The sequence below is a fragment of the Adiantum capillus-veneris genome, chromosome 19 (genome assembly GCF_014529385.1).
Source record: "Adiantum capillus-veneris isolate H3 chromosome 19, ASM1452938v2, whole genome shotgun sequence".
Classification (NCBI taxonomy): Eukaryota; Viridiplantae; Streptophyta; class Polypodiopsida; order Polypodiales; family Pteridaceae; genus Adiantum; species Adiantum capillus-veneris.
In genome coordinates this window covers 87810213-87837580 of record NC_140949.1, presented here as the reverse complement: position 1 = coordinate 87837580, position 27368 = coordinate 87810213, and the positions used below count along the sequence as shown (strand labels likewise).

At 42.2% G+C, this 27368-nt stretch overlaps 1 pseudogene; it reads left to right on the top strand.

The window, feature by feature from the left end:
* The window catches only part of LOC147434419 (uncharacterized), a 69441-nt pseudogene extending 42917 nt beyond the window's left edge, over positions 1–26524 (top strand).
* The last annotated feature ends 844 nt before the right edge of the window (positions 26525–27368 follow it).

Genomic DNA, 27368 nt, shown 5'->3' with positions numbered 1-27368 from the left:
TATAGGTCCATAGAGCCACTCAATATCAAGAGTGAGCTATTTTGCCAGGCTTTTGGCAACGTATGTAGACCATTTTATGGATCTATTTACTAAGACATTGAGTGTCTGTCTTTATGTGATTTGGTGAGATTTTTTGAGTTTTTGCTCAGTTTTCAAGGGAAACTCTACCGGATTTTCCAAGATTCTTGCCATGGTTTATGCGTATCCGCAGTTTTCTCTTTGATGGTTTGGTGGTCAAGTTTACGCCCACTTTGGCAGTTATCTATAATTTTTTTGCTTGCGGTTTGCGTTGAGTTTTGGCTCATTTTGCAAAGGAAACTCTGATCGTTTTTCACATCTTCTCACCATAAAAGTTTGTAGTGTCATGCTATCTTGTACAATGGTTGATCTAGTTCCAATTTGACAGTGATCGAGCGTTTACTCTCACTTTGACAGGTTTTGTTAGCTTGGACACAATTTGGTGTTCGTGTACCCACTCTCGTAGGAGTGAGGATTGCGTATGCTTGTGTGGCTACGAATAGACAGTAACACGTTTCATAGTTTCTTTTTGTTGCAGATTTTTGTAGGTAGTTTATCTTGTGGGATGCGTTTTGAGCTAGTTGCTCTCTACTTGTGTATATGGTTATGCGCTTCACGCTCTATTCAATTGTTTGTCCCAGGTTATGCTTGTAGATAGCAGATTGTGGAGATGTTTTATGCACATGCAAGCATCAATTTTGATGCTATTGGGCATGGTTTTCATGATTGTGTAGTAGTCAAGTGATATCCCACTTTGTTGCCATTTTTTTATTCAGTTATGGCAGCATACATGTGTGATAGTGAGAGACCAAGGTCTCGTTCTTGCCGATACATACGATGTTGGCATTGTGGTTACACAAGACAATTTATGCATCGTTGTTTTAGATGGATGAGACATCAACAAAGATGTATGCGTGATGTAGATACGGATTTGAAACATGTTAGAGAGGCAGTTCTAATGGTAGTCTATTCTAGTGATGATGATGTCATGCTTGCCTTGAGTGTAGCTCTTGCAGTTATGTCTATGGATAACACATTTTATTCACATTGGTTACTAGATAGAAATGTTTCTTTCCACGTCACACCACATCGTGACTGGTTCAACACCTTTTCTAGTGGGAGTTTTGGCTGTGTGTACTTGGCTGATCGGTGCTTGACATAGAGGGTTCATGAGATGTTTGTTTGTCTTTTCCGAGTGGTCCATCATACATGCTTCAACATGTGTGCTATGTTCCTCAGCTGAGACAAATTTGATCTCAGTGAGATAGTTAGCAGATTTTGGTTACACTTCTTAGAGAGGAGTCTTTCCAGATGCATTGCGGTTCATTAGTGATTTCTAGAGGATCTTGTAATGGTTTGGTGTATCCTATGCATGTGTCTGAGGTTTGAGACGACATAGTCTTGGTTTTGTTGGTGGCATGCTTTGAGCAAGAGATGAGACGTGTCTCCTTTGTGGGTGAGCTTCACCATGCTTATGAGACATAGCATTTAGCTATGCAAGACGTGCTAGTAGACTCTGTAGAGATAGAGGTATAGCAGCAGTGCTCTAGTGAGACACATCAGGTGTTGTCAAAGTTTGTGCAGGCAGAGGTAGAGCAGGTCTGCTCCCTAGAGACACAGATATAGATGAAAAACATGGAGCTCTTTGATATGCTCATGTTAGAGACTAATGAGTTGATACCAGGATATATGGTTTTGCCTATGGGTGAGAGGGACGTATTCATGTGTCGAGAGTGACACATGAATACATGATGAGTAGTCTTGATGATGCAATACAACGTCCAAACGTCTCATGTACAATCTAATAGTGCCGAGGCCCAACCTAGCAGCTACAATGGGAGCATTTGCAGCAGGGATAGTCAGTCGTATGGTGATTGACACTAACATGATGCTTTGTGGAGCTTTGCAACAGGGATAGTCAGTCGTATGGTGATTGACACTAACATGATGCTTTGTGGAGCTTTGCAATCCATACAGAGTCGTTTGTGAGATTTACATGCAGGCTCTAGCATGGATACATACACTTGCCTACTACTAGAGCCGATATGACTGTGTGTAGATTGATAGAGTGAGCGAGTGGGCATAGGTTGGGAGAGTCTCTCACCTAGTTTCTTGTACATATTAGTAGTTTAGCTAGTAGGTCTCACTTATCGCTCGCTGCATCATCTTTAAGTGGGAGTTTGTTGGGGTAAAGGCGGTGCACCTTTTCCCGAGACCAGATGTCCGGTGTTCAATCATCCGCCCATCATGTGTACATGCCCTTATTCATTATATACATATGAATAAGGAGCTCCTCACTCATAACACTTCCAGATGTTGCTCCACCCACACTCTCGTGTTTCTCTCCTTCCTCGCACGCACCACACTGCACCGTGAACGCACGCACCCATGCACACGTACCCTCACATATACCTTACCTTTTAAATAAGATAACCTCTTTGAGACTCTTGGGTGATGGTAACTCAATAAGAGCCTTTGCCTTTGAAGGATCCACCTCAATGCCTTTATAGGAAACCTTGTGACCAAGAAAGATCACATTGTCCTTAGCTATATGGAATTTGTCAGTGTTGAGTTGGCCTCCCATGTCATACAGTTTCTTCAAACCCCCTTCTACCTTCTAGAGGTGCAATGATTTTGAGCTATAAATGCAAAAATCATCAATGAACACCCTAATTGACTTTCCAAAGAATGTTTGCATCATAATAATCAATATCTAATTCTCCTAAATGATTTTCTCATGTTAAAATGATCATTTAATATGGGGAAGTGCCAGGGGAGAAAAAGCTAGAATATTGGTTAAGTTAGCAGATCGGCCATAGTAGGGATCCAAAGGAGGGAAAATAGGGATCCAAAGGGGGGGGCCATCTGCAAAAGAGCTATCTACACCAATGGGCTTAAAAGACCCTAAGGTTCAGCCCATTAAGACTTCCAAATTGCTAAGGTTCCAAAATTCAAAGGTTGTGTCCAAAGGTCAAACATTAGGGAAATTGGATGCTTTGTGTGTGCCCCAAAAGTCTTCATCCATCCCTACATAAGAGGGGGTGAGCCTTGCAAGTAGGGGATGAGAGAGAAAATCACACACACACACACACACACACACACACACACACACACACACACACACACACACACACACACACACACACACACACACACACACACACACACACACACACACACACACACACAAGCTCCCTTTACACAAAGGGAATGAGGGACACATGTCAGCTCCCTAGCCCAGATGCGCACAAGAAGGTGTACTCAAATCCTATTGGATGTCCTTGGAGGTGGACCAATGAGAATTAGGCTAGAGTAAATCTAGTTTAATTAATTTAAAAATACTTAATAAAAGAACCAATGGGAATTAAGCTCTCTAGAAGACTATTGGACAGTCTTCCAAGGGGTCCAATGAGCATTCAACAGCCCAATGGCTTGCCTGATTCCTATTGGCAAGGAGGCAAAGGAGTCCAATGAGATTTTAGTTGCATTTATTAATTACCTAAAGCTCTCACAAAAGGGGGAAGTGGGACACATGTCAGAAGGCTATCACTTATGCTGCTTAATTACCATTGGCTAAGCTTGGGGAGGTCCAATAGGATGCTAGCAAGAGCAAATAGAAAGAGGGGTCGACCAAGAGAGAGAGGGGGCTGATTTTTGAAAGGCATTATCACCTACACACTCACACTAGCTCATGCGTGGAGTAAGAAGACTCTCTCTCCTTCTCAAGCTTTAATGGAAAGCTTATCACCTACTTCCAAGCTTGTGAGAAGGAAGGCCTACACCAACAACTCTTGGCTTTGTGATGCAAATCCAACCAAGAGCCAAGCTTCAATGCATGCTCATCTCCTCTACCATGCTAATTACTAAGCTAAGCTATGCTAATATGAGTGATTATGTGAGGAGATGTACATCTTTGTCATAAGAATACTCCTTCTTCCTCTCAATCTACTCTCATACCCCACTAGCTCTCACCATCTTCGAAGGTGTGTGAGGTCTTGGGTCTGAGACCGTGAGAGAATTGATCTTGTGTTTGCTAAGTGTTTTGCTTAGTGCATGAAGTTTCCATCTTCATTGCACTAGCTAGTATTGAAGGAACACAAAGAATTGTATTGTAAAATGTCTCTCTTGATGGGAGAAACCATAATACAAAGCCTTTGGAGGGGGGACCGTCTCCATGCAAATCCGGTCCTCAACTGTTGTCAATTGCTTAATTTCTCTCTCTTTTGAAGTATTGTTCATGCTATCTAACTAGGTGTTATGCTTTTTGTTGCTTTGTCCACCAAGCACTCTTGTTATTCTCATTAGGAAGCTATTCTAATGAAATGCTCACTATTTTCATGCTATTTTCCACTACACACAAGTTACTAGACCATAAAATGTTACATTGGTATCAGAGCACAAGTTTTCTCTTCTCTTGCTCAAGAAGGGAGGTCCTCAAGATAGCTATAAATGGTTGGTACTATTAATTGCATGTGAGTAAGTAGAATAGGGATTTTTTAGCCTTGTAGTGTGCTTGCCTTTGTGTAGTTAACGGGGCATCACCGTCGAGAGCTATGGTCTTAATAGTGGAGTCCTACGGGGCTTTTGCCTACGGCTTAACCACTATTGAGCTGTTAGAAGCTTGACAAGAGCCGGTGCTGTTTTGGTGTTGAACGACCCTCTCTTCTATTCCTTGCAATTAACGGTATTTGAGCCACGGGTACAATAGCTTGAGTGCTTTTTCTAAAGGGGTAAAGAGGAGTAGCAACTAGGGCTTGAAATGCCAAAGTACACCTAAAAAGTTTACACCTAAAAGTTGTTAGAATGGCTGACAATAGTAAAGGGAGTGAAATTAATGTTGATAACTTTGATTTTGCTAATGAGCAAGCTACTAATGATGCCCCGATGCTTGTTAACTATCTTGTTTCTAGGCTTCAACAATCCATGGGCAATCCATCCCTCCAAAGTGAAGTGCAACGGCAGCTCCATGCTCATGGGATTCTCTAGGCTCCCCACCATGAGAAGAGAGCACCTAGGAAGCCTCCTTGTGAGACTTCCAAAAGAGGTCTCTCTCCGATTTGGGAAGAAGAAGAGGATCCCTATGAAGGGCTTAGAAATTTTCTCCTTGATGACGCATCTCCTTCTCAAAGGAGAACTCAAGAGCCTCCACCAAAGGAACGAGAAAGAAGTCAGTCTTCCACCACCTCGATAGAGATGGCTCCATGAAGACGGCGGGCTAAACGCTCTCCATCGCCTCCAAAACAGAGAAGACCATCACATACTTCTCCACACCATACTTCAAAGAGGGATGACAAAAAGCAAGAGAAGAAAAAGGCGAGAAAGAGGACACCCTCTTCTCCATCTTCTTCATCCTCTTCCTCTTATGAAAGTGATGGTGAAGACAATGAAGATCGAGGCAAGAAAAAGGCGAGAAAGAGGTCACCCTCTTCTCCATCTTCCTCAAATTCTTCATCTTCTGAAGAAAGTGATGGTGCAACCTTTGAACCATCAAAACGAAGAGGCCATAGGAAATCCTATGCCGCATGGAAGAGGTCGTCCAAGCTCAAGAAGTTCAAAGAGGGAGGGAAGAGCATCTCTTTCCTTACCTACAATGGCATTTTTGGTGCTACGGACAAAGTCTTCGCCTTTATCCAACAATTCGATGCGGCGTTTGGAGATGAGGGCTTCATGGAGTCCTCTAAGCTATGCCATGTAGCTATGTACTTTCAAAAGTCCGCCAGCCAATGGTGGTCTAGCCTACGGGCCAACGGTGAAGCTCCACAAACATGGAAAGCTTTAAGAGCTTCCATTATGAAGCAATTTTTGGCCACCAATGCCAAAGATAAAGTACTCACCAAATGGCAAAGCTTGAAGCTCTCTCCCTATGAATCCATCCACAAATATGTAGACAAGTTTTGGGACCTACAATTCAAAGCCACTGTCTTCAAAAAGTTGGATTTTGGAGAGCAAAAGCAGCAATTTTGTGCAGGCTTAACCGAAGAAATGGTGGAGTATGTCAACTCCCAAAGGCCACGCACCATATCGGCGGTGATACATCATACTATGGTGGCCTCTCGAATCAATTTCCAAATAGGGGCTAAGAGAAATTCTAAGCCCCCTAAAAACAAGGATTCCAATGAGCCTAAGGGGAAGGACACTGTCCAAAAGTCTCCTAAGGGCAATTCCAACAAAGCTAAGGAGAAGGGAGTTTACAAAGGCAAAAATAAACTCTCTCGTGAAGAGCTTGAGCGTTATCGCAAGGATAACTGGTGTTTCAAGTGCGGCGAACAAGGGCATGCGTACCGCGCTTGTCCCCAAAAGAACAACCGCCATGATCCTCCTAGAGCTACCCTGGTTGAAATCCAAGAGGAGGAAACTCACCACAAAGGATCTCCTCTATGCCATTCTTGGGGAAAGGTAAGAGAACATGATGCTTTTATTCTCTTTGACCCTGGTTCTACTCACAATTTTATATCTATAGAGTTGGCCACCAAGGTGGGCATACAAGCCTATGAGATGGGGGATGTCCTACCCACAGACGGTGCTTTCAAGGGGCAAGAAGCTTCAGTCACTCCCTTAATCGGGAAATTGAGGCTCCATGTCCAAAGCTATGTGGACAAAGAGGACTTCTTTATCTCTCCTCTTAAGCATGAGGATGTAATCCTAGGGGCACCATGGTTTGATCGCATGGTTGCCAATGTTAAATTCCCTGAAAGGAGAATCTCCTTTAAGTTCAGGGAAAAAGATATGTATATAGATGCTAAGGAAATGGGTAACACTATACCCATTGTACATACACAAGCTTTCAACAAGTCAATAAAGAGCTCTATTTCCGTGTACATGATTTTTGTTAAAGATTCTCAAAATGAACCTAATGTTTTAGCAAAAGAAAATATACACAATCAAAAGGAATTAGAGTTATCCAATTTTCTCAAGGGGTTTCAAGATGTCTTTATTGACGAAATCCCTTGTGAGCTACCTCGTAAACGAGGCAATGATGACCATGCAATTGAACTTCTTCCAGGAAGTTCACCGCCTTACAAACCTCCTTATAGAGTTTCTCAAGCTCAACAAGAGGATATTATGTGGCAAGTGCATGAGTTAGTTGAGAAGGGCATGGTTAGGCCTAGCTCATCTCCATTTTGTTCTCTTGTGCTACTAGTGCAAAAGAAAGACGGCACATATCGTATGTGTGTCGACTATAGAGCACTAAATAGGATCACTACAAGAATAGGTTTCCCATTCCACGGGTAGAAGACCTATTTTGATAAGCTACAAGGGTCTACCTACTTCAGTAGGATTGACCTAAAAAGTGGCTATCATCAAATAAGGATAGTTGATAAGACATTGTAAAGACCGCATTTCGCACTACGTTTGGTGTTTACGAATACATTGTCATGCCTTTTGGCTTGACCAATGCATTAACCACATTCAACCGCTTGATGGAGAAGCTATTCAGGCCTCACCAAACCTTTATTGGAGTGTTCTTTGATGATATCATCATCTACTCTAATTCATTAGACAAACACAAGCAACGCCTCTAGATAATATTTCATGTTCTAAGAGAGAATAAACTTTATGTTAATCGAAAGAAAAGTGAATCTTTCTTAAAAGAGATTCAATATTTAGGTCACATTATCTCTCAAGATGGCATCCAAATGGATCCATCAATGTTAGAGGTAATAAAAGGATGGCCTAAACCAAGGAATCTTCATGAATTAAAAAGCTTTATAGGTATGTGTGCATACTATAGACGCTTCATAGAAAAGTTCTCACTAATAGCAAGACCATTATAGGACCTAACAATGAAAAACGTTAGGTACACATGGTCTACCAAGGAGAACAATGCTTTCAAAAAGCTTAAATAAAAGCTTATCTCTCAACCTGTGCTTACACTACCAGATCTCTCAAAGCCATTTGAGGTCCAATGTGATGCTTGTGGTGATTGCCTTGGAGCTGCATTGCTTCAAGAAGGGCACGCCATAGGCTATGAAAGTCGAAGGCTTGACCTTGTTGAGCAAGCTCTAGGCATATATGATAAGGAACTCCTTGCAGTTCTACATGCCTTAGAATCATGGAAGCACTATTTATTGGGGACTTCTTTCATTCTGCGAACGGATCACCAAAGTCTTAAGTACTTCATGACGCAGACCAAGCTCTCCGACAAACAAATGAGGTGGGCAAATTTTCTTTCGTAATTTCATTTTCATATTGCTCACATTGCTAGCAAGCATAATCAAGTAGCCGATGCACTCTCAAGACGGCCGAGAGTGAATGCGGATTCCATAGCAACTCACAATGATCTATCTTCTATGATAGATGAGTATGCTATTGATCCCGATTTTAGAGATGTGATTTCAACCCTTGCACTAGGGAAGAAAGAGGAACCATTTACTTTACAAGATGGTTATCTTCTCTATGGCAATAGACTATGCGTTACTAGCTCACTACGTGAGAAAGTAATGTATGAATCTCATGCTCCTCCTTATGCAGGGCATAGAGGGATTCAGTCTACCCTAAAGGGGATTGAAACATATTTCTATTGGCCTACCATGAAAGCAAACATACAAGAGTATGTTTATAAATGTGTGGTATGCCAAAAGACGAAGTTTGATAGAGGGAATCAACTTGGATTGCTTTATCAGGAGAAAATTGGACTCATTTTTGGGCCTTTTAGCTTTAGTGAGAGAATGCTCCTTAGCCAATAGGAAGAAGTCTAATGTTACATTGAAAAAGCCTTTGTTCTTATTTTTGAAAATGTCCATGAAAACCTTTTGGGTGAAATTATCCCTATCACTAGAAAAAGAAGGTGCTTGATAGTGACATCTTGCACAAGCGCCGACGCCTTTTTATGACGTGTTGTTGCTATCCTATAAAGTTTGGTACTTGTATGAGTGCAACTCGCACACGCATCAATCACCTTTTCATGAGCTACTTGCGATTTGAATTTTAATGGATCGTACTGGATAACGATTGATAGGTACTATTAAATACTAAGAAGAAGTCAGAACCAAGCGAATAGAGGCCCTTGATGGGTCTCTGGGGCCTCTACTCGCTTGGTTCTGACCTCATGAGGCCGCGAGGCTTAAAAATGCCATATCTTGAGCTAGAGACGTCGAATTTCAACATTCTAAAGTGCTATCCTAAGGTTTTTTTGACGTTTCAGATGCATTCGTGGTATTCTTTTTTTATTTTTAAAACTTCTTTGATGTGTTTTATCTCATTCTACATCACATCACTCATTAAGATTCAGGAACATAGATTTTTGTGTTGTGCGCGTATGTTGCACATGTCAATGCTTGCCGATACACCGTGTGCAAGCCACAAATGGCTCCAAGCACATAAAAAGCCTAAACTAGTAAGATCAAAGAAGGCGATGGTGTGTCACTCACCGCTCTACGCTTGCTTCGTGGAGGATTCTTCGCCGCGAAGAAGAAGGAGCCGCCGCTTCGCCGCCGCCGTGCCGTTGTTGCAATGCTCGATCTCACACACACACACACACACTCTCTCTCTCTCTCACGCATACACACACACGCACACACACACACACACACACACACACACACACACACACACACACACACACACAAGGAGATGAAGAAGAAGAAGATGGAGATGGAGCAAGAGCACTCTTCAATTGCACAAATGAGAGAATGAGTGAATTTTAGGTTTAGTTGACTTTTATATGAGCTCACCCCATTCACACTTGGGCGCCCATGCTTAGCCAACTAATCCCTTGAATGTTCCAGTTAGAGTGCGCCTCTCATCCGCGATCACTCTTACCCTTTTTCTATTGGACCGACAAGCCCGGTACCTGACTCTACAAGTAAATAATACAACGTCCGCCGTAGGTGATAGGGTGTCCGTGAACCGTGAGGGTTAACATGCCCCCCTTCTTGATGTAGATTCCGTCCTCAAAAGCTATTGAGTTGAAGCTTGTTTGTCGAGGTGGAAGAGCATTTGAGATGAATGTCCTTAGCCTTCTTCAATCACTGCATAATCAAACAACATTGCACAGTAATTGCATTCTCATAAGCGATTAAAAAGCATATGCAATTTTAGGTAGACAATTGATTGGTAACAGAATTTTAAACAATTTGTCAGCAATAAGCATTAAATTGCAATGTAATCAAATGCATAAACAGATGTAAAGGTAAAAAATGAAACAAGTCCGAGGTCGCTAATTTAACGGTCGAAAGGCACTAGAGATCGACTATTAATACCATGGGTAAGCTTCTTAATTTTCTCTGGTCAATTAAGTTGTTTAATCGCGAGAGCCAAGTATTTCATGTTCGAGGGCTGACTAGAGGCTATACCTAGAAGAACTTGTAGTTAAGCTACTATAAAAGGAATTTCTCATGAAATCATTGCCTGACTGATTACCTTTTCTTTGACCCCCCAAAGTCTTTTCACAGTGATTCAATTTTGATGTGTGTGCTTATTTTGTATGCATTGGGTTTTTTGCTTTTCAAGGAAAAGCGCCCACAATGGGAACCTCTAGGGCTCTAGTACCATAGGCGATACATGTGAGTGAAGTACCCAATCAAGCTAAGATTTCTCTTCCAGCTTAAGATTTTACAATGTGGCACTTTGATTTTTTGTTTGTTCATTTTCAACATTTTAATTTTGTAACTTTGGGGGGTCATATAACACTGATACACCTCCCCAGGCTCATCACTCAAGTAAAATCCCTTTATAATACTTAAGCTAAAGGTCAATAGGGTCAAGCCCACTAGAAAGCCCTAGTACATTTCACACAATGCTGCCTAAATCGGATTAAGAACCTAAGTAACCATTTATTATTAGGAAGGCATTCCCCATGGTATTAAGAGAAGATCTCTAACACCTAACTTGGTCAAACTAGCTTAGTCGGACTGCTTGATTTTTAAATCTAGACAAGTGATTATGACAAAAAATTCATTGAATTTAATGTTTGGTACTAAGCAAATGCGCTGAATATTATGCTACCAATCACAATCAAAGCAGACAAACATGGATGCAAAAAGATAAGGAGCAATGCTAATGGACAAGAAACACCTGTTTGTGTCGATGTTCTCGCTTGATTTGAAGTGTGAGCGAGAGAAAGTTCCCATGAAGGTCCAAATCCTAACAACAGCAACACGTTCCTGTATACACTAAGAAACACAAAGAATACCTCTAGGAGGCACATCAGTGGGAAAAGGTACCAACACTTATTGAACACAAAAAAAAAAAAACATAAGGAACCCTAACCTAATTATTTGCACCCCCCCTAGGGAGTCAAGGGAATAGGATATTGTAGAGATTGGGGGGAAACTCTACGGCTAAACCCCTATCCTCGTCGTCGAGATAAACAAAGTCATCATCCATGAGACCATATGTGCCATCCGTGTAGTCATGTAAATCTTCTTCTTCATCATAGGTACCCATGTTTACTAAGAAGGTCACTAGACGCCTATAGTCATCTTGGTTGAAAGGATAGGCTTGTGCAATGGGAGAAACGCTCTCTACTAAGTATGGATCAGTCGTGGTCAAGAGACGTATCAGCAACTCTAACTCCTCAAAATTCCTCTCACTTGCTAGCGTACCTACCAAATCCCATTCACATGCAAGCACCGGAAAGACCATGTGAAACATTTGTGAAAAGTAACGAGGGTACCTCTCACCCAAGGCAGGAGTGGATGACTCTAGAGTACTAGCCATATTTGTACACGCAAATAGATGATGGTTAGAGTGTAGATATTACAAGGGTTGTGTTCTTGTGCATAATGTGTTTTTATGATTTTGTGTTATGGCTCTTGCTCTTTTACTTTTTTATCTTGTTTTTGTGAGGATAAGGCTTTATATATACATTCCCTAAGATTGGAGATTAAGAGGATAGGGAGAAAGGTTGAGAGGGAAGCAAGTGAATGATGGATGTCAACAAACACTCCCCCCTTCCTTGGATAGATTATACCGTTTGAAATGATGTCATCACCCTTTGAAACCAGTTGTTCCAAGTTGTTATAGGTGAAGGCTTTAACCAATAGTTTTCGACCGCTCTATGCGTTTCATCTAGTTGCAAGGGTGGTAAGGTACTCTCCCATGATTTTATTTGCAACATCGTTGTAGGTGGTGAACTTACAATGGGAGGTGTAAACTCTTTCTTGCTTGTATGAATATGTACAATGGTAGGTGGAGGTTGTGTCGAAGCTTCTATTTCCGTATAGGAACTACATGAAGAGCAAGAAGTTTCATTTCCTTTCAATGTTCTTGAGCTAGATGGAACGAATCGTTCTTTCTTTGGTACCCAAACTAGCTCTGGAGCGGGTGTGTTGCATTCCGTGATTCTTTCCTTTCCACGATCTTCAATTTGTTTTGGAGCCACAGGATTGAGCTCACATGGGCCAGATGACACGTAAGAGCACAGTTTACGTTTTGGCACCCAGATTTGATCATTTCCTTCATAGTAGCCTTGGGCTTCCATTAGTTTTTTAGGAATCCAACGCAACATTTCTTTAAATTTCTTGGGGCGAATGGGACGTCTCTTACCAAGCTTCTATCTTTTAGCATTGGCTATGGTTGCTAAAGAAGCTTTAGGGACCCACTTGTATGTTTTCTTTGTTATATTGGGATGGGTCTTATGTGTCTCAAGCTTTATTTCAGCTACATCAGTTGAAGCTCTAGAGACTTGGGCTATGGGGACATATGGTTCAACCTCTTGGACATGCAATGTTTTGGGTTTTATTTCCTTAAGAGGCAATATCTCAGGGACTATGGCTTGCGTGGAAGGGCTAAGAGTTGGTTTCTGTGTTGTGTCACCCCCTGTCCCCCAATCAATAGTGCATTTGGTGGCTATCATCCACGTGCGTCCTAGGTTTATATTACCCTCCATAGTTCCAACAGGCATGACCAAAAAGTCTTGAGCTACGACCCCATTGTCATAACTGACAGAAGTGTGCCAAATTCCAAAAACTACAGTTTTTTTCTTGTTGACAACCTTGACTTGGATAATACTCTCAGATAGAGGTGGCTTCCCTAACTGACCCCACACCCCATATGATAGTAGATTATATTTAGCACCCATGTCCAATAAGGCGTTATATAACACTTTTCCATAGCTGCTGTTTAGCTCAATAGGGTATCGTAGAGGTGTGTCAGAGTCCAACCAATCCTCCTCGATTTCAACGTGGAATGCATGTGTGACTCCAAGGTTAGCCTCTCGTTTTCGTCTTATACGTTGTTGTAGCTCCTTAGCCTCAGCTTGAGCTTATATCTTCTTCAATTCTATTTGTGCCTTGGATGCCTTTTTTGTATGGATGGCACGCAACTCCTTTTGGCTTAAAGGATCATAGTATCTTTTAAATTTGCTCCCATTGAGGAATCCAATGGTTTCAACTCCATCAAGAGTCTCCACACGAATGGTTCCTTGTGGGGTGATCTCACATACTCTATATGGTCCTTTTCCCGTATATTTCAACTTTTTCTTTTCGTTACGCACTCCATACATAAGGACTTTATCACCAACATTGATATCTTTGTTCTTTAGATGACGGTCAAACCATTTCTTCTTCCTATCTTTCTCCACAACTGCATTTTGCACAGCTAATTGCCTCTCTTCATCTAGCCTTTCAAGGATATATAATCGCTCAACTAAGGGGTTACCATCCCAACCTTCTTGAGAAGCTACTCGAAGACTAGGAACGACAAACTCCCACGGCATAACCGCTTCTTGGCCATACACCATCTTGAATGGTGTGCAATTAATGGAAACTTTATACGCAGTACGATAAGCCCATAGAGCTGATGTAAGATTTAAATCCCAATCTGTATGATGAGCTTCCACCATTTTGGTTAAGATAGAGATTAAGGTCTTATTGGTGCTCTCAGCTTGGCCATTTGCTTGTGGATAATAAGGTGTGGATTTATGGTGAGCTATCATAAAGTTGGTACTGAGTTCTTTTATTACTCCATTTATAAAATGAGTACCATTGTCACTCACAATCTCAAAGGGACAACCAAATCTTGTAATAATGTTCTCAAAGAGAAATTTGGCAGTTGACCTCACATCGGCCTTACATGTCGCCCTGGCTTCCGCCCACTTTGTCACATAGTCAGTGGCAAAGATAATATATCGAGATTGAGTGCTACGAGCTGCCGGACTAATTGGGCCTACAAAGTCCAAACCCCATTTTTCAAATGGTTAAGTACCTTTAACAGGATGTAAGGACATCCTATCCTTTTGTTGTGTGATCTTGTAACGTTGGCATTCATCACATCCTTTTGCAAAAAGTGATGCATCCTTAAATAAGGTTGGCCACAAATAGCCTGATTGCAACACCTTTCTAGCTGTTAGTTCCCCTGAGAAATGTCCTCCAGCTATACCTGTGTGGGCTTCTTGCAGTATGTATAAATACTCATCCTCAAGGGCACAACGTCTAAGAATATCATCCTTCCCTAGCCTGTAGAGAGTTCCCGCAATGAGAGAGTAAGGTTCACATTCTTTTAACAGTTTTCAAGCTCTGTCTTTACGAAGCTCTTTGGGTGGAAAACCATTAACTAGAAAGTTCACAATCTTCTCACTCCATTCAGGTATGGTTTCGACTAGGAATAGAGAAGTATTAGGCAATTCATCATCGACTCCAGAAGGGGCTTCACCATTGAGTATGCGAGACAAATGATCAGCCATGACATCTTTTACTAGGTCTCACCACAACGGTAAAATCAAACTCAAGGAGAATTAACAACCATCGTGTAATTCTTCTCGTGGAACAAGGTTTATTTACTAGATACAACAAGGCTTGATGATCAACATAGAACACAAACTTGTTGGCCAGAAGGTAGTAGCGAAATTTCTTCACTGTATAAATCATACCTAAACCTTCTCGCTCTGTAGTGGTGTAGTTTCTTTCGGCATCATTCAACTGACGACTTGCAAAGCTAATGGGGTAGTCTAGTTTATGTTCTTCTGGTTGAGCTAGAACACACCCAATAGCAAAGTTCGATGCATCAATATGCACATGAAAAATTCCATTCCAACCGGGCACTCGTAGAATAGGAGAACTAGTCAAGGTCTTTTTCAATGATCATAAGGATGGTCACACTCTGCAGTCCATTGGAACTCAATAAGAAGCTTGTACAAAGGACGAGCTATCTCGGCAAAGTTTAAAATAAATCGTCGGTAATAACCAACATGGCCCATGAACCTTTGAACTCCTTTATAATTTGTAGGTGGTGGCAATTCATCAATGGCTTTAATTTTGCTCTCATCTGTGGAAATCCCATTTTTGGACACTATATGCCCTAAAATGACTCCATGTTTAACCCAAAATTGGCATTTGAAAGGGTTTAAGGAGATGCGATACAATCTACACTTCTCAAACACTTTTCGTAAGCATGATAGATGTTCTTTCCAAGAGGAATAAACACAAAGGTCATCTAAGAAAGCTTCACAAAACTCCCTCAAATATTCTCTAAAAGCAGTGTTTATTAATCTTTGAAAGGTAGCAGGGGCATTGGTTAAACCAAAAGCCATAACACAAAATGTGAACACTCCAAATTCGGTTATAAAGGCTGTTTTAGCTTGGTCCTCCAGCGCAATTGTGATTTGATTGTAGCTAGAGTACCCATCTAAAAATCTATAAGATTCCTTCCCTGCAACTCTTTCAAGCACATGTTCTGAATATGGCAAGTGGTAATGGTCCCTCCTAGTGGCGGCATTGACCTTCTTGAGATCCACGCACACTCTGAGTTTCCCATTCTTTTTTGGCACAATCACTATTGGTGACACCCATTCTGAGTGCTCAATAGGGTATATGAATCCGCATTCCACAAGCTTTTCAATCTCTTCTTGAACGATTTTTGCATATTTAGGATTCATTGGGTAGGGTCGTTGCTGAACTGGTTTAGCCATGCTATTCATAGGGATTGTGTGTTGCACCACGGAAGGTGGAACACCTTTCATATCATGATAAGTCCAGGAAAATATATCCCTGAATTCCTTGAGAAGTTCTTTAAGTACACACTCCTCAGTCTCGGTCAGATCTTGGGCAATGAAAACAGGTTTAGACTCTTCTCCTGGGTCTGCTAACTCTATTTCCTTAACTATCGCTGGACCATCATAGACTCCATTGCTCCCATTGATAGGTTTTCTTTGAGCCTTTGTATACACAACCTTACGTTCCTCTGTGGTATAGGATTTGAAATGTTCAGGTGCAGGGTGTAAGTCTGTGGGGTCCTGTTGTTCTGTGGACTGTGATTTAACTTCTGATTCCTTTTGTTGTTGAGCTAACTCTGGATTTTTTCATCTCCCTACGGTACGGCTCAACTTCTGTAGCCTCGAGTTGTGCGATGTCAATGGGTTGTGGACTACACCACATAACGCTTTGAAGGTATTCACCCCAGTTATCTACCAACTTTCGATGAGCATCACATGCCCCTATATAATTAAGCCATTCTCACTACAAGAGGCTCTTCATATTAGCGACGCTCACACAGCGACGCTCAAAAAAAAATTTCCCGGCGTCGCTATGAGGGTCGCTATAAGCGTCGCTATGAGCGTCGCAAATTTACAAAGAAATTTGCGACGCTTATAGCGATGCTCATAGCGACGCCGGCTGGGGTAAAAAAATAACCGAGCGCGCCCAAAAACTCAGATCTGAGGCGCCCTCAAGCAAGGAGCAGGTAACGCTCTCCCTCACTCACTCTCTCTCTCTCTCTCTCTCTCTCTCTTTTTCTTCTCCACACACACACACACACACACACACACGAGGAGAGGAAGGAGAGCCAGGTATGCTCCTTCCCTCTCCGCATTCTCATGTTCCCTTCCCCTCTTTCTCTCTCCCTCTCTCTCTCTCTCACACACACACATACACACACACATAGTGTTTTTGAGAGAGAGAGAGAGAGAGAGAGAGAGAGAGAGAGAACAAACAAAAACAAAAACGCACACACACATACATAAACAAAGAATGCACACACACATTGAGAGAGAAAAAGAGAGAGAGAGCATGCATAAACAAAAAACGCACGCATTGAGAGAGGAAAAGAGAGAGAGAACATGCATAAACAAAAAACGCACACATTGAGAGAGGAAAAGAGAGAGAAAACATGCATACGATCCAAAAAAACGCACACACATTGAGAGAGAAAGAGAGAGAAACTAATTTAACGTCGTAGGAAACTAATTAAAATTAAAAGACCTAGAGATCTAGCCGACGAGGAGTTGAACTGAAGACCTATTATTCAAGAGGGAAATGGCATAATCAATCTATCATACTTGGCATGGGTGATAGAAAGGTTATACCATTTATCTCTTTTTATTGGCACACACATCCACACACGCGCACACACACAAGAAGAAGAGAGTTATAACGTCGTAGGAAACTATCTTAAAAGACGTTAAAGATTAGGTTATATGTAGACTTACATTAAATTAGATTTAGGTTTATTTTTAACTAGATTTACGTTTATTTAAGCTAGATTTATATTTACGTTATATTAGATTAGATTTAGGTCTCCATAGACTACGATGCCTGCATGAAGCGGGTGAAGAAAGCCCTCAATGGAATATAGGGTATTGCTGCCTTCACTCATGGTGGGCTCCGTCGATCCAAAAGTACTGGTGAAATGTCTTCAAAAGATAGGGAAGAAGGTGGATCTTCAGGGCGGCAAGAGTCACTACATCCCCGACACAATGACCATCTAGACAACCTCTAGTCATTAGACTTACGTTAAATTAGATTTAGCTTTATTTTTAGTTAGATTTACGTTTATTTAGATTTACGCTTATTTACGTTAGATCGAGTCCACGCAAGAATTACTTACGGTTTAGGGTTTAGAGTTAGACGAACAGTGAAAAGATCTACTGTGAAAAGATGTTAAGATGAAGTGAAGTGCTACAGCTAGAGAAGAGGCAAAGGGATTTTGTCCACTACATGCAGTATCATGTAGACGTGGGTGTGTAGATTTCTTGTACCCACAAATATAGGTATTGACCAATAAAGACGAGATTATAACCCGGTGGTTCTGATCTCCGTGCACCTCTAGACCGAGGTGTGCGGGGATTGGACATGACTAGAGAATGTGAGGTAAAGAGAGAGAGAGAGAGAGAGAGAGAGAGAGAGAGAGAGAGAGAGAGAGAGAGAGAGAGAGAGATAAGACGAAGAATGCCAATAGAATATTAAATTTGTTGTCCAGGTTATAAGTTTTTTATCCTCATTATGAGTAGCGACGAGGATGTGGGACCGTCCAACCGAAACACCTATCTCTCAACGAGGGTCTTATGTCCTTGTAATCAATGCAAGCATGCTGTGCGACGGACAAGACGTGTTTCTTTGCAGCACGTTCGCGAATTTGGCGAGTTCGATCCATCTATTATAGATCGAGTTGTTGCCAATTATAACTCGTCGGACTCTGACGCTGGCCAACAAGCAGCAATCTTGCAACCCAATAGACGTGTTCGCAGGCGCTTTGGTCAAGCAGCATATGTGAGGCCACAAGATGTAGCCTCTGACAGCTCGGGGGATGATCATGCAGAGCACATTCCCAACGAGGCAATGTTTGAGCCCGAGATTGATGAAATGATCGAGACGATCATGGATTCAGAAAGGCTTATCTATGATGATATGAAAAGTGAAGCCGATACGTCATTGTATAATGGAGCACGTATGTCTAGATTGAAAGCACTCCTGGTTCTTCTCAACATGCAGGCAAAGTTTGGATGGAGTGACACTAGCGTCACAACGCTTTTCAGGTGATCTATTATAGTTAGTTTACTTTAATAGAACTCTAAATGTATAATGATCTGATAGATTTTTACACGACTGTATCATATTTTTATGTTGTGTAGATTGCTGAAAGAGCACATACTACCAGCTGACAATGTGATGCCAGATTCCCGAGATGAAGCAAGAAAGATTTTGCGAAACTTGGGGATGGATTACAATTCTATCCACGCTTGTCCTAATGACTGCATTCTTTTCAGAGGGGAATACACAGACATGGAGAAGTGTCCGAAATGTGATTCCGAAAGATATCGAGTAGATCTCCACGGGACAAAAATTCCACAAAAGGTTTTGCGACATTTTCCTTTGCTTCCTCGCATGAAGCATTTCTTCGAATGTAAGTCCATGGCCGCCCTAGCATCATGGCATGAGGAGAATAAATCTTCGGATGGTGTGCTACGAATTCCTGCAGATTGCGCAGCCTGGAAACATATAGATGGAACATGGTCGGATTTTGCCAGGGAAGCTCGAAATTTGCGCTTAGGCCTGGCTATGGATGGCGTAAATCCATTTGGTCAAAGATCAACATCTTACAGTGTATGGCCCGTTGTCATCGTCAACTACAACATTCCCCCGTGGTTGACTACGAAGAAGGGGCACCTATGGCTAAGCTTGATTGTGCCAGGGCGATATAAAGTGGGGAATATGGATGTGTATCTTCGTCCACTATTGGAAGAGCTACAACAATTGTGGATTGGTATAGAGGTGGTGGATATGAGCCGACACACAGGACGACGGAATGCTTTGATCAGAGGCATTCTAATGTGGACCATGCATGACTATCCCGGGCTAACAGAATGCTCAGGTGATCTATTGACACTCCTCACTCAGACACTGTAAATATTTTTTTTTCCCATAGTTGATCTATTATCATGTGTATACATGCAGGGCTTCAAACAAGCGGATATAGAGCATGTGTCACATGTGGACCTAGACTGAATGCACGTAGGGCACCCTCACTGAAGAAGCAAATCTACAAAGGTCATCAAGCGTATCTTCCAGAGAATCATGTGTTACGCGATGGCTTTTTGGGAAGAGAGCCACCAAGGATGTCTGCACAAGCATGGTTAGAGCAGAAGGAGATGTGCGATTACGGATTGCCTCCAGGGATGAAGAGACTATCTCTATGGTACGAGTTACCATACTGGCCCCGACTCATGATCAATCACTTGCTCGATCCAATGCACATATTCAAGAATGTGGGTAATCTACTATGGGACCATTTGACCGGCAAGAAAGATACTTTGGGAGCCAGAGTTGACCTTAGAAATGTGGATCGTATGGAGCAATATTGGCCGCAAACAGCGTCTGATGGATCGATAAAACTCCCTAAAGCACCATGGATTTTCACAGGAGCCCAAGAACGCAAAGTAAAAGAGGCCATTCGATCTTTGCGGACCCCCACTGGCGTAATGCACTCGCTCCGAACGTGTTTTACTAAAGAAGGAAAGCTTACCGGTTTGAAGTCACACGATTGGCATAAAATGTGTCAGGTACGTTCATAGTGGACTTTAATATCATTGCATAAAATGTGGACTTTAATATCATTACTGCACATACTTTACAGTTTATTTTACCGGTTGCCATTGAGGGATGTTTGTCTCTCGACATCCGTAACACAATCTACAAACTTGCAAAGCTGGTGCAATGGATCTCACAAAAGGAGATCAACGTAGACTCCATACCATTCGCCAAACTAAATGCTGCGGAGCTTGTGTGCATGTTTGAGAAACATTTTCCTACTACAATGCTAACCATTCAGGTGCATCTTCTTGTTCACATAGTTGATGAGGTGAAAATAGCTGGCACAGTTCATTCCAGATGGATGTTCTTCTTAGAGCGTTTCATGAAAACGCTTAAGGGATATGTGCGTCAAAAGGCACGTCCGGAGGGTAGCATGGCAGAAGGTTGGTTGGTATCAGAGTCCCTAGTGTACATTGGAGAGTGGCTAGACGGATTTGATAAATCCCGGGACACGCTATGGCGAACCATAGATGATGAGCGCATATCTGGGATTGTCATGTGTAATCTCGGTGTTGAGAAGAAGATGACGGAAGATCTAGAGGCTAAAATCAACCGATTTTGCATGCTTCACAATCCAGTGATGCAAAAGTGGATTTCACAATATGAGGATGCAAAGCAAGAGCGACAAAGGGCACGAATCGAGTGGAGACGGGGAATAGGCCAGATTGGCTGGCCAAAGAAGATTGGAAGAATGCGAAGAAAGCAGCGCGCGAGAATCCCGACAAGTGGAAGCAACAAAAGGATGCAGCCAGAGCGCGAGTAGAGGCAGGGAGCTCGCACCACTTGGGGAGCGGTGGATGGGCATCATTTGAGGCCGATTTTGTAAGTCTTTTCACATTGCTCTTTATGCATGTTCGATAGTTTAGGGTTTATGAGTTTTTTAGTTCTAACATAATGAAATCTTTGTATGTTTTGACAGTGGTCGATGACAGGACGTGATCCCACACCGTACGAGCGTGAGTACGCAGGCAGGAAGGGCTTAAACGCTCTGATGGACATTCTCAGTTCTCGCGGCGGCATGGTTAGTATTAGGGTTTACTCTTTTTTATTTTTTGTATTGTTTTATAAATGTCGTTATATGTTTATACTTACTGAAAGCTGTCTTATTGTCTTTTTTTGCAGAATCCGACAGATACGCCGCTTGGACGCGATGAGACGTCTGACTAAACGACGTCAGTTTAGCCGTAGCTAGATAGCATTAGTTTAGGGTTTCTCATAGCTTATGTATCATGAGACGGATTTTATACGTCTTTTTGAACCATGTATATTATTACATTTGTCACCGCAGTTCCTTTTGCCAATCAATTCTTTATGCCTATGATGTTGTACAATTGTCATTATTACATTTGCCAATCAATTCATTTTGCCTATGATATGTACAATTGTCAATTTTGCAAACAATGCGTCTTGTGGGTGACTATTTTGGGTCTATTATCTACCTTTGCACTTTTTTTAAAAAGTGAATCAAGTACAATATGGTTGATGGGTGGCAGGGCATTCAATGCCCTGCCACCAAAAAAATATTCTCTCGGGCGTCGCTATAAGCGTCGCTATTTATGGCTCTATAGCGTCGCTATGAGCGTCGCTATAGTCTGCAGTGTAAACGTCGCTATAAGCGTCGCTATAGGCGTCGCTATATAGCAACGCTCATAGCGACGCATATAGCGACGCCTATAGCGACGCTCGTAGCGACGGTTTTAGCGACGCCGGGGGTCATAAAAACCCAATGTATTTTCGTCGCTAACAGCGTCACAAGAGCACACAACCTCTTGTAGTGTCTACGGTAGATTTATTTTCATTTATTCTAGCACGCACATTTGATCGATATCGTCGCCTCTTATATCTCTTACTCTTTTTGTTTAATTCTCGATTACGGTCGATTTCTAGTGAAGACTCACTAGATGAATCACTACTTGTGTCTTCTGCTCCCTTGGATAGATTATCATCTAGGTTACCACTGGGCCCTGAATGGTTTGTCCCCACATTTGCACTAAGATTTAACTCAGATTCTTCATCCTCAGAGTCAATTTCAACTGATGATTCTGACCCCAAATCGTGTGGGCTATAGTCTTGTGAGGCGCTACTGGTTTCAATGCCAGTCAAATATTCATCTTGTAGATCATCAGAAGCTATATCCATTGCTTCTAGCATGTTTAAGGGTACAAGTGGTGGTATTTCATCCCCGTCAGGTGTTTCCTAGGTCGTCCCCCTATTTCCCCAAGTGTCTATGGTTGCTGCTAGGTGGACCCAATCCAATTGTCCGACTCAGTCATCCCAGGTAGTACATCCATATAAGGAGAATCTTTCCCAACATCAGTGTCCGCTTTACACGTGTAACAATACTGCAATGGGGCCAAGTGAACTGTGGTGTCAGCTCTATGATCAATTATAAACCTGTTTCCTAGAGGATGTGCTCCACCCGTCACAAGATCCACTCGAATGACAGAATCTTGGAACTGCAGGTAGACATGGTTTTTGGACCAGTCATGCACCATTTTTGCTTCCCTCATGAAAGGACGTCCTAAGATCATCTCCGATGCCATAGTGTGTTTGGAGAAATCCATAACAATAAAGGTAATCCTTATTTTATGTCCAAAGACCTTGATCTTGAGATCTTCTAGCAACCCAATAGGTTTAACAATAGACCCATTGGCCATCTTCACTACTATGGTTGTGGTCGCAAGGTGAGGTCTTCCCATAGTTTCCCATCAATTTTTAGTCACAATGCTAACCCCAGTCTGGACGTGTTGGTGGGCCTACGTCACTTTTTCACCAAAACTAGACCATTACATTGTGCATGTGCGCACCCTGTGTGTGTGTGTGTGTGTGTGTGTGTGTGTGTGTGTGTGAGAGAGAGAGAGAGAGAGAGAGAGAGAGAGAGAGAGAGAGAGAGAGAGAGAGAGAGAGAGAGAGAGAGAGAGAGAGAAACTAAACTAAGAGGTCCATGGCACAAATTAACATAACATGCTTAAGAACTAATGAACATGCATTGCTCATGCTCGAACATCCTATGCCCATTCTACGAATTTCACGTGTAAAAGACAAATATGTTGCAAAGGGTGAGACTCCTCTGCCATCAATGGCAAAAAAAGACAAAGAAGAAGAATGAGAAAGAGTGAGAGGGACAAGAAAATGAAATAAACAACAGAGAGGAAAACACTGACAACAGAGAGATGAAAGAAAAAGAAAAAGAAGAGAGAGACAGAGAGAAGAAGCGAGAGAGAGCGAGAAAGGTGTCTCCACCACCACGTGCACTCTTTCTTGCACATGCATGCGCGGATTAGTGCTCTCTCTCTCTCTCTCTCTCTCTCTCTCTCTCTCTCTCTCTCTCTCTCTCTCTCTCTCTCTCTCTCTCTCTCTCTCTCTCTCTCTCTCTCTCTCTCTCTCTCTGCCCCCCCCCCACCAAAGCAATGGCTAAGCAATAAATGGGCAGAAAGATAAGAAACAATTGGAGCTTACATAGCTCGGAGGGGGGGCGAGGGATCTCGGGCAGAAAAATGTAAACTCGGGTGCCCCAGTTTACTTCGCCCACTTTGACACCACCGACCTCAGAGGATTGAACCCACAACCTCGAAAATGAGAGCCATGTTCCCTAACCACATCGTGCATGCATGTTGTTTGTGGAATGTAGGCGTCTTTCTCAAGTTTTGACACGCAAACATATCATAATGTGGAGAAGTAAACTCAAAATTCTGCAACAAGATCTAAGGCACCCAATTAATGCGAGGACCTTGGATTGATGGGGGCCTTTGATTCCATCTCCCACGTCCATGTGAGACGGTGCCGGGGGGGGAGGGGGGTCTTCCTACCATTGTTGCACTATTGGCAATAGTGGTATATCAAGCTACAAGGTAGAGGTAGTGATTAGGAATAGCACTATGGGCTGTTGTATTAGGCAATGAGGCACGGGTGGTGGTTAGGTTCATTGCTAACACAAAAAAAGTAGAGGTTTTAACCTCCCCTTGGCTGCAAATGCACCCACATGGAAGTTAAAACCTCCACTTCTCTTTATCTTTATCTTTATCTATATTAAAGGACGATGAAACAAGCAAAATATGCTACGTCCTATGCTTGCGACATGTGGCATCAAAAGAAAACAAAATTTGGAAATGCATCCTCTTTGTGCGATCGTAACTGGTGCTTAGATTTAGGTGGTAGCGGTGCTCACACCGCACATAGAGAGAGAGAGAGAGAGAGAGAGAGAGAGAGAGAGAGAGAGAGAGAGAGAGAGAGAGAGAGAGAGAGAGAGAGAGAGAGAGAGAGAGAGAGAGAGAGAGAGAGAGAGAGAGAGAGAGAGAGAGAGCAGCTAACCACAACACTCAACCCACCCTCTCGGTGCTTGTGTGCAATCTTCTGGTCGCCACTTCTTTTGCACTCATTTAAAGGGTTTTGTGCATGCACTCAAAAATAGTTGGAAACCAACTTGGAGCATTGTGAATCCAACCAGTTGGTTATTGATGGTGAGCTTGGTGAGGTTTTATTAAGCTATTCACCTTAATGAACGAGCCATTCCAGAAGCAACTAGAAATTAGGACTTGAGTTTACATGGTGGGCAAATTGAGTTAATTGCACACCAAGCGCTCCAAACTGTTGAAAATAGTGCTAGTCTATAGCCCCCCTCACAATCACGTCATTTAGGGTAACCATGACTTCATCAAAGGAGAGATTTCTAGGAAGAAGAGGAAGAACATCTTTGGGCTTTTTTGCATCGGCATAAGGCTAGATTGTACAACATCTACAATGCAACATATTTTCACGGTAATTATGTGCTCCCACGTCAGGAAGAAACATGTGATGGCATATATGATGACTATCCATGCATTTTCGCCACCTAAAGACTAAGGTGCAGAAGAATGTGCACCTCTCATTGAGGGATATGGATTTAAATAGTGGAAAGCCTACACAGCAGATACACATAGCCTATCCAAGATAGTCCCCCATCAATGTATAGCGGGAACTTTTGCACGGACAATGCTGCTCTTTGGTGGATTTCTATACCATCAACCTTTGCTCACCCAAACCGTTATCTAAAGAATCCATCCCTCTCCTAATAAAGATATTCTATTTGCCCCAAAGTTTTTGCCCTAAGACCTCTCATCCATTAGAGACATGGTGAGAGAATGTGGTTTTTTTGCAAGGGTTATGGAGCATGTATCTGCCTCAATATGGTACTGAGAAATGTGGTGATTCCAAGAGGGGTCATCCTAGTCCAAACTCTTCTTGGAGCTCTTCAATCTTGCCACTGAAAATGCAAAAATCAAAGTCAATCTCTGGCCTTTCTGAAAGTAGCAAATTTGGGCCCAACATATAGGCTACATCCCAATCGTCTCCCGACGTCACCGCAACAAGAGCAAGGTTTGTGCCATTTGCAAATGGGGCAATGAATGGTGGTCCCCAATACATGCCAATGACGATTCCAGAAAGCAATGCAATGAGGAAGGGTTAAAATATGTTGTTGAATCATTATCAACAAAATACATATGTTGGTGAGCATATGTTTGTGAGCTAAAGACCTCTTAAGCAATTTACCTTATTGTCTTGATCACTATAATGAAATACCCATTTCTGGTTCTTACAATACCAATAGTTCTCAAATGAGTATGCACATGGCATTGAATACAAAAGCATCTATCCAAGCCATCCTTCATCTAGCTTCTCTCAAGTCAAAGTGCACCAAACTCTATCATCATAGCATGTTGAAAGAGCACTACAAGGGTTTCTTTTGCTAGAATCACATAATAAAGGCTCAAGCCCACATGGCCAGCTTCGCATTCACGGTAGACTTGATTGGTTCCCATGTCCACACCATTGCATTCATCTGGCAACACAAAATGTTCATGATGACGATGATGATGTCAAAGGAGAAATGTATAGGTAAATGACTCCTTATCAAGGTCTTGATGAGAGCTCCAATGTGCCCTTGAATGATGAGTATCTAAGAAGCATAAATCCTTTCACCTAAATCTGGCAAAGTCCATGCATAGTAAGAGTCCCCCGGCAAGTCAAAAAGACAAGGCCATAATTGCAAGAATGAGCAGATCCAGGAACTTGCATTTTGCACTCATGTGTTTGCATACTCAACAACAAGGAGCTAGAGCAAGGCTTTGGGCAATATTCTTGGAATTCAAGGTAGAAAGAAGTAGAGCATCAAAGTGCAATCATCATCACCAAATACCAAAAATCATTGGAAAGGAATGAGCGTGTCACTTCTGACATCTATTCCACGTTGGAGACTTAGAGTTAGATGTCAGATCAAATAGAGAACTAGATTTGAGCTTTAGACAAAAGAACTAGAGATTGTATATTTAGATATTGAAGGAAAGTACAATTGGTCATAAGTGTTTATTACAATAAAGCTAACTGACAGTAAGAGCGACAACCCAATGACTATAAAGACTCTTTGGCATATTTCAAAATTCTACATATCCATATGTGGATCCACAAGGATGATTTCATAATACTTATATGTGAATCCTAATTAATCCAATATGAGTTGAGCACTCTGTTGGAATTAGGACACTCAAGGCACAAAATAGAGAGTGTATTACTTACTTAGTGTGCAATGGAAAGATAGATAGCCCTAGAGTGATGGGCGTATATACAATGCACGAGGGGAAAAACCTCCTAAATAGGGAAAAATGGCCCCGGTGGTCCTACTGTGTTCACACACATCACTACCACATGTATATGGTAACAAATCCTCCCTAGAGTGATGCGGTGAACGAGAGCTTGCAGATGAGTAAAGGGAAGTGCCATGCCCTGAGGACGTGATTAGTCCACAAAGGGGAGTAAGCCCAAAGCTTTGTGGAAAGCTTCGAGCTTCGAGCTTCTCGCAAGACAATGACTTTGTGAAAAGATCTGCAAGGTTACCCTGTGTTGGCACATAAGCCAAGCTACTCTCTCTTGCTGAGAGCATTTCCCTGACGTAGTGGTAATGCACCTCTCAATGTGCTTTGTGCGAGCATTAAAAACTGGGTTCCTCGCAACTTCCAATGCACTCTGACTGTCAATGTAGATAGTGTTGGCATTGTCCTGTCCAATACCCAAATCAACAATAAGGCATTTGAGCCATACACACTCAACCATAGCTGTGAAGACTGCCCT